This window comes from Nymphaea colorata, chromosome 2 (assembly GCF_008831285.2).
Source record: "Nymphaea colorata isolate Beijing-Zhang1983 chromosome 2, ASM883128v2, whole genome shotgun sequence".
Taxonomy (NCBI): domain Eukaryota; kingdom Viridiplantae; phylum Streptophyta; class Magnoliopsida; order Nymphaeales; family Nymphaeaceae; genus Nymphaea; species Nymphaea colorata.
Genome location: NC_045139.1, coordinates 25,024,986 through 25,039,872, shown reverse-complemented (window position 1 = coordinate 25,039,872; position 14,887 = coordinate 25,024,986). Strand labels below are relative to the sequence as shown.

Below are 14,887 nucleotides of genomic sequence, written 5' to 3'. Positions count from 1 at the left end.
AAAATAGAAATAGAAAACACATGTTGTCTGCCTCAGTCAAGAAGATGATAAATACGACGAAATTTTTGGACTAAGAGATGGGAAGTGCACGAATCAAGAGTGCTTGCAAGAATGGAATTACCTCTTTGATCAAAATTATCAAAGTCATGAGCAAAGCTAAGCCCATGGTGTAGTTGAGGACATGTACAAACAAAACCCTCACATGATTGGGGATAAATTAAGAACATGCGAGCAGCTTCTCTCATCTTAAAGATTATGGGGATTAAGGAGGTCAGTTTTATGGGGTGGAAAAGCTTCCTTGTTGGAGACGAAGGTCATCAAGCATCGAATTAGACAGATTCTCAGTGACACGATAAAAATAAAACCTGCTGCCACCTCTGATTGGGTAGATATCCAAGAGCTGCTATCTAAGAATCACCTAGCTAAAACAGATCTGTCATTGCATAGCATCCTCTGTAATCATAACTCAGTCCAATGCTGGCCCTAGTCTAGCTGAGTCTTGATGATAGAAACCAAAAAATATAAACAGAAAATGCTTGCTGTGTGGCTGAGTTTTGACTACAGAAACTTAGAAATGAAATCACACACCTACTGTTTGGCTGAGTTTTGACAACAGAAACAAGAAAAAATAGAAAACACAAAGAAAACGAACAAAAAGTCCATTTGTTGTCTGCCATAACATCTAATGAAAAAACAACGAACAAATGTAAAAACGAAATCAAACACTGGCCGGAGGAGCAACACACCTACCGTCTGCAGACCGTATGGTTGTAGTCGCCGCTGGAGGAACAAGTTCTGCCGCCGGCCATTGAAATCACAAGCATCGGTCACCGGTGGGTGCTTCAATCCAAGAGGCAGAAGGCAGAGGGAAGTAGAGAGGAGCCGGAAGAGGCACGAGTAGTCGGCGTCGGAGGAACAAGCCCTAATGCCGGCCATCGAAAACACAAGCGTCAATGCTTCAATGCAAGAGGGAGAAGGGAGAAGATCGAGGAAGATAGAGAGGAGCGGGAAGGGGCATGAACTCAATCGTGCCTAAATCATTTCTAAGGAAATAAAAATTAAAAACTCAAAAAATGGATAAAAAAGTCCATGACACGGTTTGACCGCACTTGACTCACATCAAACGCGAGTTGGGTGCATGTCCAAATATGACAAAAATGGTCAGATGCTGGTTACCGCATCCGACTCTCCTTAACTGCGGATGAGGGTGAATCTAGTCGCACCCGCATCCACCTAGCATCGACACTGGTGCATTAACAAAAATGAAGCGTTCGTGTGACTTAGGTTGGTTGACTAAATCTATATGTACATTTGAAAACTCGATGACATAGAGGGCTAGTTTGTTGAATGTGTCTGCTGTAATATTGATGATGCACAGTGCACTGTGTAACTGATATTAAAGATTTGAAGTAGCGGAAAGAGGATAGTGCATGTGACTTGATTATTTGTTAAAAGAAAATGTACGATAAAGTGGAACTTCACCTATCACATACAACTATAGAATGAAGATGAGAGTAAGCTGCTCCACTAATCACAGCACCTCTATCTCTTGCATTTATAAGATAGGAGAGAGCATTTTGAGTTATAACCTCTCCTGGAATCAACACCGGGATCCCATGAGGGAAGCTGCATATAGGTTCCCCACATATCTCATCAAGGCTTTCCTCAACATTAATCCTCCTTTTGTTTGCAAAGAAGGCCTCCCTTGGACTCAGTTTTATGCTAATCTCTCCAAAAGGTGCACACTCATAATGGTTGACCATGGCTCGGCCTGAGTTGTGTAATCCATCCACAGCAGCCACATCCTTTATGCCATGCGCAACCCTTTGAATATGCTCTCTGCACGTGCCTATGCTGACTGCAAATGTCAATGATTTCTGTTATCGCAATTCGGGGATGATGTCATATTCCTCAAGTAGGATCTTATGCGCATCATATCCAGGGACTCCTACTTTCCATGTATCAATTGTCATATGCAATGGATCCTTCTTGGGCATGCCTTCAAAATCAGTTGACTCCAACACTGATGCATTGGGTATCAATGTTTGAATTTCATCTGCCAGTTGGTGAGCCAATTGGATTGGTGTATCGAAAATGGTATACGGGTTCTTACTAAGCTGTGCTCTTGTAGCATCTAGAGACGCAAGAAGCAAGTAACTGGGACTGGTGCTCTGAAGGGTCTGTAGGCATCTGGATATTCGCTCCCTGTCTACCATGGTACCTGATAAGTGCAACATTGATGACTGTGAATGGGAGCACAGAACCTTGTGGGTGGACAGGATGACAAGATCTGCCCCTTGCTCTAGTGTTGTGCTCGGAAGTGAGCAATCGAACTTGAAATGAGCACCTTGAGCTTCATCAATGATCACTGGAATCTATTGATGGTGACATAGATCAATGATCTTCTCCTGATCACTGCATATCCCATGGTAGGTGGGGGATGTGATCAAAACCGCATCTGGTTCTTTGCCTTCCACATGCAATTCATCAATCGCCTTCACCACCTGATGCAGTTTGATCCGATCGACAATTCCCCACGAGCTGTTGTACCCAGGAATCATGTACTTGGGCAAAGCACCTGATAAAACCATGTCAGATATTGCTGATATATGGGAATTTCTGGGAAGAATGAGTGTATCTCGCAGCGAACAGGTCGACATGATTGACGCTTCCACTCCACATGTTGTTCCTCCAACAAGAAACCATGTCTCTATTGCTCCAAATAGTTCTGCAGCTTTCTTGGATTGCACCATTGGGAGAAAAGAAATTATCAAGCTCAGCAAGGTCATGGTGGAAAGGCCCCTTGCCAATAAGTTGTTCCAGCAGAGGTGGTGCAGCCATGCGCTATTATGGCCTGGAAATGTAAATCCAGCTGCATTCCTTTCAGCATATGCGTTCAATGCACAAACAAAAGGAGTGGTACTTTTGTCTTCCTCAATTGGCGGAAACTAAGAGCTTTTACTATCAAAATTGTGACTCGCTTGCTTGCTTGGGCATTTACCATTAGATCGGAGACCCTTGTTAACACCCCAAATTTTTTCACATCAAAACTGAAGCGATATCAAAATTTTACAAAAGAAACAGTGAAAAATTGCAATTTCAAAGCCAATTTCGAATCTAAAGAACAATTTAGATTCAAATCATGAATTTAACCCATGACATGAATCCCAATACAGGATTACGAGTCCAAAGTATGTCCAAATTGTCATTTGACATCCAAATCCAACTACAAATGTCATTTGACATCCAAATCCAACTACAAATGACATTTGACATCCAAATTCAAGTGCAAATGTCATTTGAAATCCATATCCAATTGAAAAATTCAAATTTTGATTCAAATCCAAGAATTTGTTCTAATTCGGTCTAGAATGTTATGTGGGACTCACGTGTGGGCCCCACCCAACTTGTGTGGTCAAGAGCCACCCCAGGGGTCACGCACCGACTTTTTTTTAAATATATATATATATATATATATATTCTTCTCTCAATTAAATGGAAAAAATCATTTCAAGAGACAATTAATAAGGGTTCATAGGAAAAGAGACATTAATCTCTCCCTCTCCCCCTTAGTTAAAGAAAAATCAAATTCTAAAGAAGCAATAAGTGTTAGAATTAAACTCACCTAACCTACTTAATCCAAGTAGGTTTGACCTGGGTGCACTCAAATGTGGTGTCAGTTTCAGCTAGGTTCGGTCAACATGGACTCAACTCAGTCCAAAGGGTAGGTATGTCCCGCGACCCAATCAGTGGATGAAAATAGACTTTGACCAAATTGAACCCACTTTGACTAAGCTCAGTGAAAGTACAATTTAGCTCAATTAAGAGCTTTCTTAGCTTAAATTCATCAAATTACCTCAAACAAAGTCAAACTACTCTCAAATGAGCTTTGACTTTGGTCAATTGGTTGAAATTGACCAATTTGGATAATTTTGCCCTTCTATGATCAAATTGAGATTACAGAGCCTAAATTGGTTTATGAAGGTAAATATACATTTGGATTTGTCAAATACATAAATCAAATACCAAATTAAAATTCAGTATTTCAAGCCAAAGTTTGATTCAGTTGAAATCCGTCTTTAATCAAGTTATGGACGAAAATACCCTTTTTGAACCAAATTTGATAGAATTTTCAAAATCTATTCAAATTTTAATTAAATTGTCATAATTCAATAACATTTAGAGATTAAAAACTAGGTTTTAACTTAACAAGCTTAATTTCAAACCAAGAAAAAAATAAATAGAGTAAAATAAAGCAAAATTCGGTGCAAGGGTATTTTCATCCAAATTTTTGGTCAAAGTTGGTCAGCTAGGTCTGAACCAAGGCTGACCACATCTAGCCCAGTAAATGGGCTAAGAATGGTCAATTAGAGCCATTAAACCATATTTAACTCATTTTACAAGTCCCCAAGGTCTTAAGTGAGTTCCCAAGGTGAGTTAAATATGGTTTAATGGCTTGTTAAGTTAAGGGACACAAAGATTAGGGTTTTTGAAATGTGATCTTATATCATTTTTGAGACTCAATCAATCACATGTAAGTCTGAAAATTGGTGAATAAAATCAGAAATTTCTAAAAGGCTTTTAGAGAGCCAATTAGGTAGGACTAAAACATTTTTATTGTTCTTCAAAACCTAGACACTTTGTAGCTGAAAATTGGCATCTCAAAATGTAACATTTGACATTCTTGAGCTAATTTCTATAAAGTATGGTCTATTTCAGCCACTTGCATATATTTTACGTATGGATTGCTGAAATTAAACAAATTTTAAAATGAAATGGAAGTGACTTCATAACCTTGTACTATGAAATTCAACAAAATGATCTCCTTTCTTAAAAACCAGTTTGGAAACATGTTCCAACCTGATTTCAAAACAGGAAAATGATTTTTAACAAGAGATTGCACGTCTATATATATAACAATATATATATACGTATCCTACTCTTTAAAATTGAATTTAAGCAAGAGACCACATAACTCATATGATCCATGGCTGGGTTCTTTTATATAAGAAGATTGAAAACTTGGTGGATCACATTAAATTGAAAGACATGAATCCAAATGCCTCAAATGACAAGGAAAACAAAACAATGCTCAAACTAATTCATTCATAATTTTGTCATGTGATGGTGGATCACATTCATGACAATGCATCCATCCTTAATATGATTTTTAATAATATATATTGCAGCAAAATCACTCTCTCACGGTAGGATTCTCTCATGGTGGGGAGTTCAAGATGGTTTTTAAGTTGGTTGTTTTGAAAGGAACGTGGCCTTAGGGCCCTTTTCAAAATTTGATTCATGGGTTCGTCTTTTAGAAAAACTGCCTCATGCATGCATTATGCATTAACATGTACGTTTGATCGTAGCTTCTCCCTAACTGGACATCTTTCCCAGCTATAAAATAAATGAAAATAAACCCCTTCCACGAATTGCTGAAATTAAAATGAACCAACAAAAATCTAAAGTAAATGAGAAATGAGTTAAAATCACCTACCTTGCGGTCGGTCTTGATGTTTAATCTTCTTCTTCACTTGTTTTCTAAATCGAGCAATCCTAAGCAAGAATCTAAGCTTGGATTCAAGCTTAGCAAAGCTAGAATAAGAATAGCTTGCTTACTAAAATTTGCAGAGAGAAAGAGAGAATTTATCTCCATGAAAATCCTAAGGGTTCACTTAAGCACCCTCATTTAGCAAACTCGATAAAGAGAATAGAGGAAATGAAGAAGAAAATGAGATAGAGCGGGAAAGAAGGCTTGGACAAATCTTCTTTCTCCTTCTTGGCTTCTCCCTCCTAGCTCATTGGCTGCAGCAACTTGGTGAAATACTCAAAAAAAAATTCGTCCCCCTCCTTGGTGGTCAAGGGGAGGTTTATATAGAGGAGGAGGTGGGTTGAACCCTAATCTTACATGTGATTGATTGAGTCTCAAAAACGATGTAAGATCACATTTCAAAAACCCTAATCTTTGTGTCCCTTAATGAACAAGATCAAAAGTGTTTTCATAGTTCAAGAAATGAATGGATCTTCTAGGATAAGAATCTGAAATTTTGTTTGATCTTGGGAAGAAAGAAAGGTTCTTAGAACTCCATGACATGAATGAGAACATATGACACATGATTTTTGACAATTTGGATGTTTAGTTCATATGACAAGTGTCAAACACTTTTAGAATCAATATATTAATTTTAATCCATTTAAATCAGAATAAAATTTGATATTTATAACAATTTTGAGGAAAAATGATGATATCTAAGTTTTCTCTATATTTTAAAGTTTGATTTCATCTTCGTTTGCTTAATTCTTAATTGTTTTCAGTTTCTCATCCATGACTCAAACTTATCGACTGCTTCTCTAATTCATGTGCTTAATAATATAATAATCACATTTAGAGAAAGTCATACATTTTAATTAAAATCAATCTTTATGTGTAGATTGTATGACATGTAATGAATGAACTTGGAGAGATTATGAGAGAGTGAAGAATGAATGTTTCATATGAATGAATTTTGAGAGATTATGGGAGAGGAAATGATGAATGTCGCATGTAGTTTTCCTTCTTATTCCATGCATTCACTTTCACCAAAGTCAATAGCACCACATGCACATTCTCAAGAAATTAACTGATTCAAATTTGAGTTGCCAAAAGTGACCAAGTCATATTGCAACAAGAATTTGTAAACTTCACTTAACTTCAAAAGAAAACACAAGCAATGCATTCAAAATCTTGGCTAAACTACGTTTAGAGAACAACATGTTCTCTAACAATTTGGAGCCTATGTTCCATAATAAGAATGAACTCTACCTAACCAAATCTCAAGTTTCTCAATATCTTAGACCAAATCACAAGATTTGGCAAAAGAAGAATTCAAAATCAATTTTGATCATAAGTTGGTCACAATTTCAATTCATGAATCATATTGAGTTCACAATTAAAGAACTCAATTTCAATCTTCAAAATTCCCAAGAATTGTGGATTTCAAATCAAATAGCACCAAAACAAAAGTTTTTAAATCAACTTGAAAACCTTCCAATCTTCAAATTCATTCAAATCAGTTATTTAAAATGAATTTTGGTTCTTGAATCTAAAACCTCAATGCACAAGCATATAGGATTTGCATCAATAACTCGTACATGGTTCAAATGATCCTTAGTCTTTGGTCCAATTACCCATGTTAAAGGCGGCAGGAACGGTTGGACCTCTACCAACGGGCGGATCACTTTCTCTTAAATTTTTTTTCTCTAAACCCCAATTTTGAAAGAATTTTACTTATTCGCATTTCGACCCCCTTTGAAAAAAGGGTGGGTTGTGAACAACCCTCCTGCATATATATGTGAAATTCACCTTATCAGCATGCTAAGAATTCAGCACATTATAACCATAAAGTTTAATTCTCCAAAAGAATAATGAATTTGAATTCTAAAGGTACCAGGACATATGATCTTGTTTCAAATTATGATTTGTTTGGCTATTTGCATATATGGGAGATCAAAGTTCCACAGACTCCATCTCTCACTGTTTGCCATGAATGCTAAGATAATCGGGAATTGCAGGTAATTCTTAAACTACAAGTCCACGTTCAGTAGATTTTAAATTCTTGCACATGGTAGAGTTCACGAAGAAAAAAAAAAAAAAGAAAATTTGGATCACCTTGTTTCTAATTTGTGGTAGATGAATTTTTCTTTGATTAATTAAATAAAATTGGCACTTTCATGCCATAATTTCTCCTTGTCTTATTCTATCAATTTTTCCGGGTTGATTCATATAAAAAACTATAGAGGAAGTTTGGCATCACTAACACTATAATCTTATCAACGTTCCCCATAAAACGGGATATAAATTGATCGAACACCAGATTTAGTATTCTTGCTCTACTTTTTTGGGGCAGATTCATGAGAAGTAACAATATGTTACTGTTGCCAAAATGATCCCATATCACATCTACATAGTTCCAATAAAATGTTTGTTGGAGGGTAGGTCCCTGGCCTTTATTAACAAAAAGTTTATCAGATTGTACATCAAAAATCGATCCTAACTGGCCGGATCTTTTAATTAAGAGCATTTCATTTAATTGAAAGTAAAATATCGAGATTTCAAGGGCCATACCACCTCCCTTCCAACACAACATATTATAATTTTCAAAAATTTTAATTTTATCGTCATGAAAATTTAAAAGGAAAACTCGGCTCCTTAAAAAAAAAGAGAGAAAGTCTATAAAAAAAATTTCAAAAATATAGAACTATGGGGTCCAAAAAAAAGTCTTGGCCCCACCCTAGACTTATTGATAGTTTTGCAGTTGTTCACGTCTTGTGTGGAGACACAAAGTTTGGCCTTCTAACAGTCATCTGGTCACTTTTGTCCCATGGATTGATGCTTCCCTCACACGTGTGGCAACCTATGGATGCTGCCGTCATGCGTGTGGCAACCTATGGATGCTGCCATCACACGTGCGGCAAGCCGGAGACCGCCAACCGGCGACCTATGTTTTGCATGAAACATTGCAATGGTAAAGAAAGAGGTGAACCTATGGTTACTATTCCTATATTCTATAAATGGTAGATACGCTGCACTCTACTTGGTGGTGGTTCCACTTCCTACCTAAGTCTCAAAGCAGTCATAGGCACTGAGTGCGAGGGAAAAAAGAAAGGAGAGTTGGGGTGGTTTCAACCTCTCATAGAATTGCCAAAGGAAGAGATGAACGTGTCAGCAAGTGGATCCATATTCTGTGACTAATCGGTCACACGCGTTACAGAAAAATGGGAGATGATTCTCGCATGTTTAAGATTGAGCCTGCGCTTATATTACTTTGGTCAAATATATTCCCTGAGTTTAGGAACAAAAATTTATAAACTTTAAGTCAAGTTTAAATTTGACCCCCACCCACATGACTCCTAAAATCAGATCACAGTTTCGGTGAGCCTAATAAAGTTTGGAAAAAGGTAGATCTTACGTTATGTTAGCCCCAAACTTTTAGATCGATAGACTACAATTTATATAATCCGATCTTTGGTTCTATGCACAGATTTGAGCATTTTCAGTTCATAATTGCTAGAATTAAATTTTTTGTTAAATTTTTAAATTTTTAATCATCCGACAACATATAACATCTAAGGTAGAGATAGTGACTAGAGTGAATGAATGAGACAAAATAGATTTGTTTTTTCCAAACATATCAATATCCTCAACAAAAACATGTATTGTTCAAGTAAAAAAAATGTTTCCAGAGGGACACGTATACCAACTCCTAATTTCAGTTAGTAATTAGATGGGAATTATTTTGTCGGATTCTCACACCAAGACTTGCGTGCAGCTAATTGAAATGTCTAGTCACAATGGTTTATGTTTCTGCTCATGAAAGCTTCACTTCACACATTCAACGTCCATTCAGTTGTCTTCAACTTCTTAACCTTACAAAAGAAATTTAGGGGTCCCCGAGTGGGCGTTTGATATGGCCCGGAATCCAAGGAATGTCTGAATCGAAGTTCTTAATTTTAATCAAATATGAATGACTGAAATGGACACTGAACTTTATTTCCAGAATCGATTCTCGATTCCAAAATCAAAATTCATTGGATTTTTAATCTAAATCGAAATTTCCCTGACAAAGGGCCGGAAACAAAGTTCCAAGCTATGAAAGGAAGAAACAAATAGAATTGGAATGAGAAAATTCATTCCAATTCCAGTTTGAGATGGAATTTTATGGACCATCAAACGCCTCCTGAAAGAGTAGCAACACTTTTTTTTTTTAATAAATTATTTTTGAAAAGATATTCGTAAATCCCATATTGGTCCTAATTATTTCCACAAAATTTTCAAAAACATATGATAAGTCATACAGTTATAAACATAAAAGCATAGAAAATATGAAAAGTAGGCTTCAAAATGAAATTAATTAATTTCCTTTTGCTCACTGTACAATTCCGCAAACACTTTTTTAGGTAGTAGCTGAATTAAGTGATCAACCCATTAACAGAAGGGGGAGATGCACACCTCCTCATGATTGACTTCTTCATTTGAACATGAAACAATTAAATTGAAAGAACACCTGGAACAACTAAAAAATAAATTACACAAGCAGAAATTAAATTATGTGGTTTTAGTAGACCTCTCTCTCTCTATATATATATATATATATATATTAACTGAACAATCACTCTTGCATTTATTTGTCAAATTGAAAATGGATTTAAGCCGTCCGATCTTTAGATCAGAAAATGCTGCCTTGTGTTATTATTTTAATATTTTTTAACACTTTCTCTCTCCCCAATTTGACCTCCCTTCCTCTCCTTCCCTCCCACCAGCTGCATCTCCCGACTGCGGCGGACACATTTGACCAACTAACTGATTCCCGATTTCATATCTTCACCAAACACGGGCATTTGGATCTGAAAGAGAAATTATTTTGAATAAATTGGAAAAAATTGAACACAGGATGACCCGCGCCTCAATTAAAACAATTTCTTTTCAATAAAATATACTTTTAGACAAAATTTGTCATATTTTGATGACTATTGATGTAGTCATTGATCTCAAGTCTTGGAATGAAAACTTGTCCATACAATTTCTGGCAGCATTAAAATATATATATATATATATATATATATATATATATATATATATATATCCATATATATATATATATATATATATATATAATGAAATCGTTATCAAATGGGCAGAGCAGCATGCTTTAACCGTTGAATCACCTGTCAATCATTTAAAACAAATTATTATACTTATTTTTTAAAATAAATGAAGAAATATATAACGCGATTACAAAACAAAAAACCTTAAAATATTGAAAAGTACTACAGAAAAATGTGAACCTCGTACATTGGTCACCGAATGAAATCAGTTTTCCACCAATTGGATTGCAATCAGCGGATTTAAGCAGATTTTTATAAATTATAATACTGGTGATATGTTCGAAACCCGGTGGTACCCACGTGAATGGTAAGAGCTTGGAAGGTAAATAACATTGGTCTTTGATAATGAGATCTTGACAGAGGCCCGGCAGGCCCGCCGGCATCGGAAAAGGCTGCGGCATCTGGCGGTGCTCGTGAGAAAATCATGAAGAGTGGGAAGGTCGGAGACAGAGAAGATGTTAAGAAATATTAAAACAAAGCAAAGAAGACAACGTCTGAGCCATCTGATCTAAATATCAAACAACTCACATTAACTATCAAATTGATAAATAAATGCCAGAGTCAGTCATGGTTTAGTTTCTCTCTTTTATATATATATATATATATATATATATATATATATATATATATATGAGACAAAAACCAGACTCATTAAAATTAATTATTAAAGTAATTTTCTGCAATCTAACCTTATACATATGTTTTTAAGAGTGATTTATTTAGAAACATAATTAAATTGGTCTTTTTTTTTTACTTTCATAATGTGTTTTAATAATAAAAAATGAACACCTCTTATAATATGGAAATTCAGTTTCTCTCTCTCTCTCTCTCTCTCTCTATATATATATATATATATATATATATATATATATATATATATATATATATAGACACACACACGCACACAAACCAGACCCATTAAAATTAATTATTTAAAGTATTTTTCCACAATCTAACCTTATACATATGATTTTAAAACTGATTTGTTTAGAAACATAATTAAAATAGTCATTTTTTACTTTCATAATGTTTTTTAAAATAAAAAAATGAATGCTTCTTGTAACATCAAAATCTTAATAGTAGAAAACAACAATTTTTTACAAAAATAACTTGAATTAAAAATGTTCATATTTTGCTTAAAACACTTTTTAACACAAACTTAAGAGGTCTGGTTTTGTGTGTGTGTGTGTGTGTAAGAGAGAGAGAAGCAGAGCAGCTAGCAAACTTTTTGAGAGCTAGGGCATTGGTGGTACGAGAACTTTTGCGGCTTGATTTGGTTGACATGGGGTGCAGCGAAGGGGAGGGTTGAGAGACACTGGAAGATTGACGGTTTCTTCTTAATCCACTCCTCCTCACCCACCTCTTTTTTGAAGGTGGTTATATGTAAAGACCATGCACAATATAAAGGTGCAAAATCAAGACAAAGGTGGCAGTCCTGTCACTTGCGCTGGAGCTATACACGGTGGGCCTCCTAACAATGCTCCCTTTCATCTCCATGATTTCTATTTTTAGACACTTTTTTTTAGGGTTTCTGCATCGATCAGTGTGGATTCGACAAAGACTCGCTATAAAGAACAAATAAGAGAAAACGAAATCTACCTTTCTCTTTCCCCGTTTCAAGGACATTTTACAAAACAATATTAATGCGTAGTTTTTTGTAAACTTAACCACCTGAAAACATTGGTGGTTTCCTAAAAAAAAATGTTTACTTTATACAACAATATTTAGAAGAAAAGGAAAACCTTGGGGGCATCTACGTAGAAACCAACAACAAATTATGGTCTCCACAGAGTCCCTAGCTTGCACGCAGCGCAGATGGAGACAGTGTGATTTGAGACTAGGCAACCATGATTGGCCTACCTGCTCAGTGACGGAGGTAGGATTTTTTTGGCTGAAGCACTTTGAGTCGCTAATTAACTCCGGTCTGATGTGGGTATGCATGTGATTTAAGACAGGTGAAGAACCATAGCTCCACTGTAATAAGATTTTGAAAGGCTGGTGTGGGCACTGGCCCACACCAGCCACACTATTTTTCTGCCACTGTACCTGCCCATTCATGTTGTGAATCAAATTGTTTTCTATTCTGTGTTCACAAGCAACCCATTTGGTCATTGAAGATCTGGTAAGAATCTGAACCCCAGCAATGGCAAGAAGTTTTTCCTTCCCCTCAAGGATGTGGGCAGGTCCCTTGCCATGGCTTCACATACTGCTGCATTGATGCTTTTGGCAAGTATTGCCTCTCGCTCTTCTCTTAGGCTTGCCTAATTATTGGATTGCACAAAGACTCGAAGTCCTGAAGCTTGTCCTTTGTTGGACAGTGGCCAAGAGCCCTACCCATTCTTCTTGTCCTCTGTTGGATAGTGGTCAAGACTACCCATTCTTACTGCAAGGGGTCCACTTGCAGTTACGAGTATTGATTCACACCATCAATCTCTCTTTCTCATAACTGCCCCCTAGGATACGAGAAAACCTATGAGGTGAGCGTCATACTATTTATGCCCAGCAATACTTTGACTTTGGTTTTATCACTTGATTACTTGATTGGCACCTCATAGAAGCAAACCCGTAAACACATCACCTGGCTTCTGTTTATCTCTTCCTTTCTATTTGTTCACAGGTGCTGCCTCTTTACGCCCAGAGGCTATGGTTGACACATTGCTGGTGGTGAACCTGCTGCACAGAAGAGAGCAGATCGGCAGACGCCAAACACCATTCCGCTGCTTAAGATCCAAGAGCCACGGTTCTTCGAATCCAAGTAAGTCTGTTAAGGCTTCGTTGGTGCTGTGATGTTTTAGTGATCACAACCTTGTGCACGCATGAATGTCGTTAGCTTATCATGATATTTTTCGATCATGCCTGCTGAGTATGAGGCAGACTAGATAATATTGAAGCATGCTAGACAGATCAGATGATTTTTTTTTTACTCGATTAGAGTTTTCATGTTGTGCTCTGTTTTCTGTATGTCTGAGAAAGACGGAGAACAGAGTCGAAAAGAGTCGACCTTCTATCGAAGCTTCTAGTTGAACATGATCGGTATCACCTCGAAGAGGGGAAGAAATACCCCTGTCGAGGATTCTATTGAAAAGTTCGGAAAGAAAGATCAAAATAAACAACAAAATTATGATCAATGGTTTAGTTTCATAGCACGCTCTGGGAGGGAGATTACCTCTGCTGGTTATCCTCTGTAATTGTTGAGAGAGTGCAGGCCATTGTGCATTTTTCGGTGAGCCATGCACAGGTCGACGGAGTTAGAAGCTGCTCTCGGCCTCTTTTCTTTTTTCTTTTTACCCCTATTGTTCGATGGTCGATTTTTTTTTTTTAGTACCATTTGGGTACAGTAAATGATTGAAGGGGGTGGTTCTGTCAGAGGAGTTGTGTCTGCAGTGATTGGTTTCTTCCGCCACAAGGGAATGCCTTGAAATTCTTCGAGGGGAGCGAAAAACTCTTGCAGAAATCATGTTCTCTTTGAGATTGTGTAGTCTTCATCTGCAAGAAACGGCAAGCTAAAGCGTTCGACTGTAAGAAGGTTTTTTTTTTTGGCGTTTCTTGAAAACGCTTTGCGAGGGAATCAAAATTAAATGCACCGTACAAGTCCCATGAACTGATGAGCTGCTCTTTTTCCGGCTCATCAGCTGCCCATTCAAACTTTAGAGATCGCCGGCTCTGTTTCTCACTGGCGGCAGGGACAACCGTCTCGCTTCTTCCCCTTGTTGAAGTTGTAGACCATCTTCCACGGCCGGGGTTGTGGAGAGAGGTCGAGAAGAGGCAACAGGAACGGGAGAAAACCAGGCGGTGGATGAAATCCTAGCGGAGAAAGTTCGAGAGAAGAAAGAGAAATCGTGCGAACAAAACGAAAAAGAAAAATGGTCGGACTGAATTTATACACAAAAACTAAAAATTACGAAAGCAGTCCATCTTTTTCGTCAGTTTTCAAAAAAGTGTGTCAAATTATTGATAATTAAAGCCGAAACACTTTTGCTGAAAACATTTTCAAAAAGACGCTTGCGGAAGTTAATTTCAGCAGAAACCGGGAGCTTTACACGAAATTGCGTGGTAATATCCTCAGATTTATTATTACTTGCTGAAAGAGGATTCTAGGAAAATTTTTGCAATTTTTGTGGAAAACCAAAGATTTATGTACAATTACGTACTGGTACCCTTAGACTTATTAAATTGCCAAAAAAAAAAGAGTTCTGAAAATATATTTGAAAGCAAAGGGAAATTGAGGTTCTAAGTTTAAGTT

At 36.9% G+C, this 14,887-nt stretch overlaps 1 pseudogene; it reads right to left on the bottom strand.

Annotated features, from left to right (window-relative positions):
- Positions 1-1,478: 1,478 nt before the first annotated feature.
- Positions 1,479-4,336, bottom strand: LOC116247517 (uncharacterized; annotated as a pseudogene).
- Positions 4,337-14,887: the final 10,551 nt, after the last annotated feature.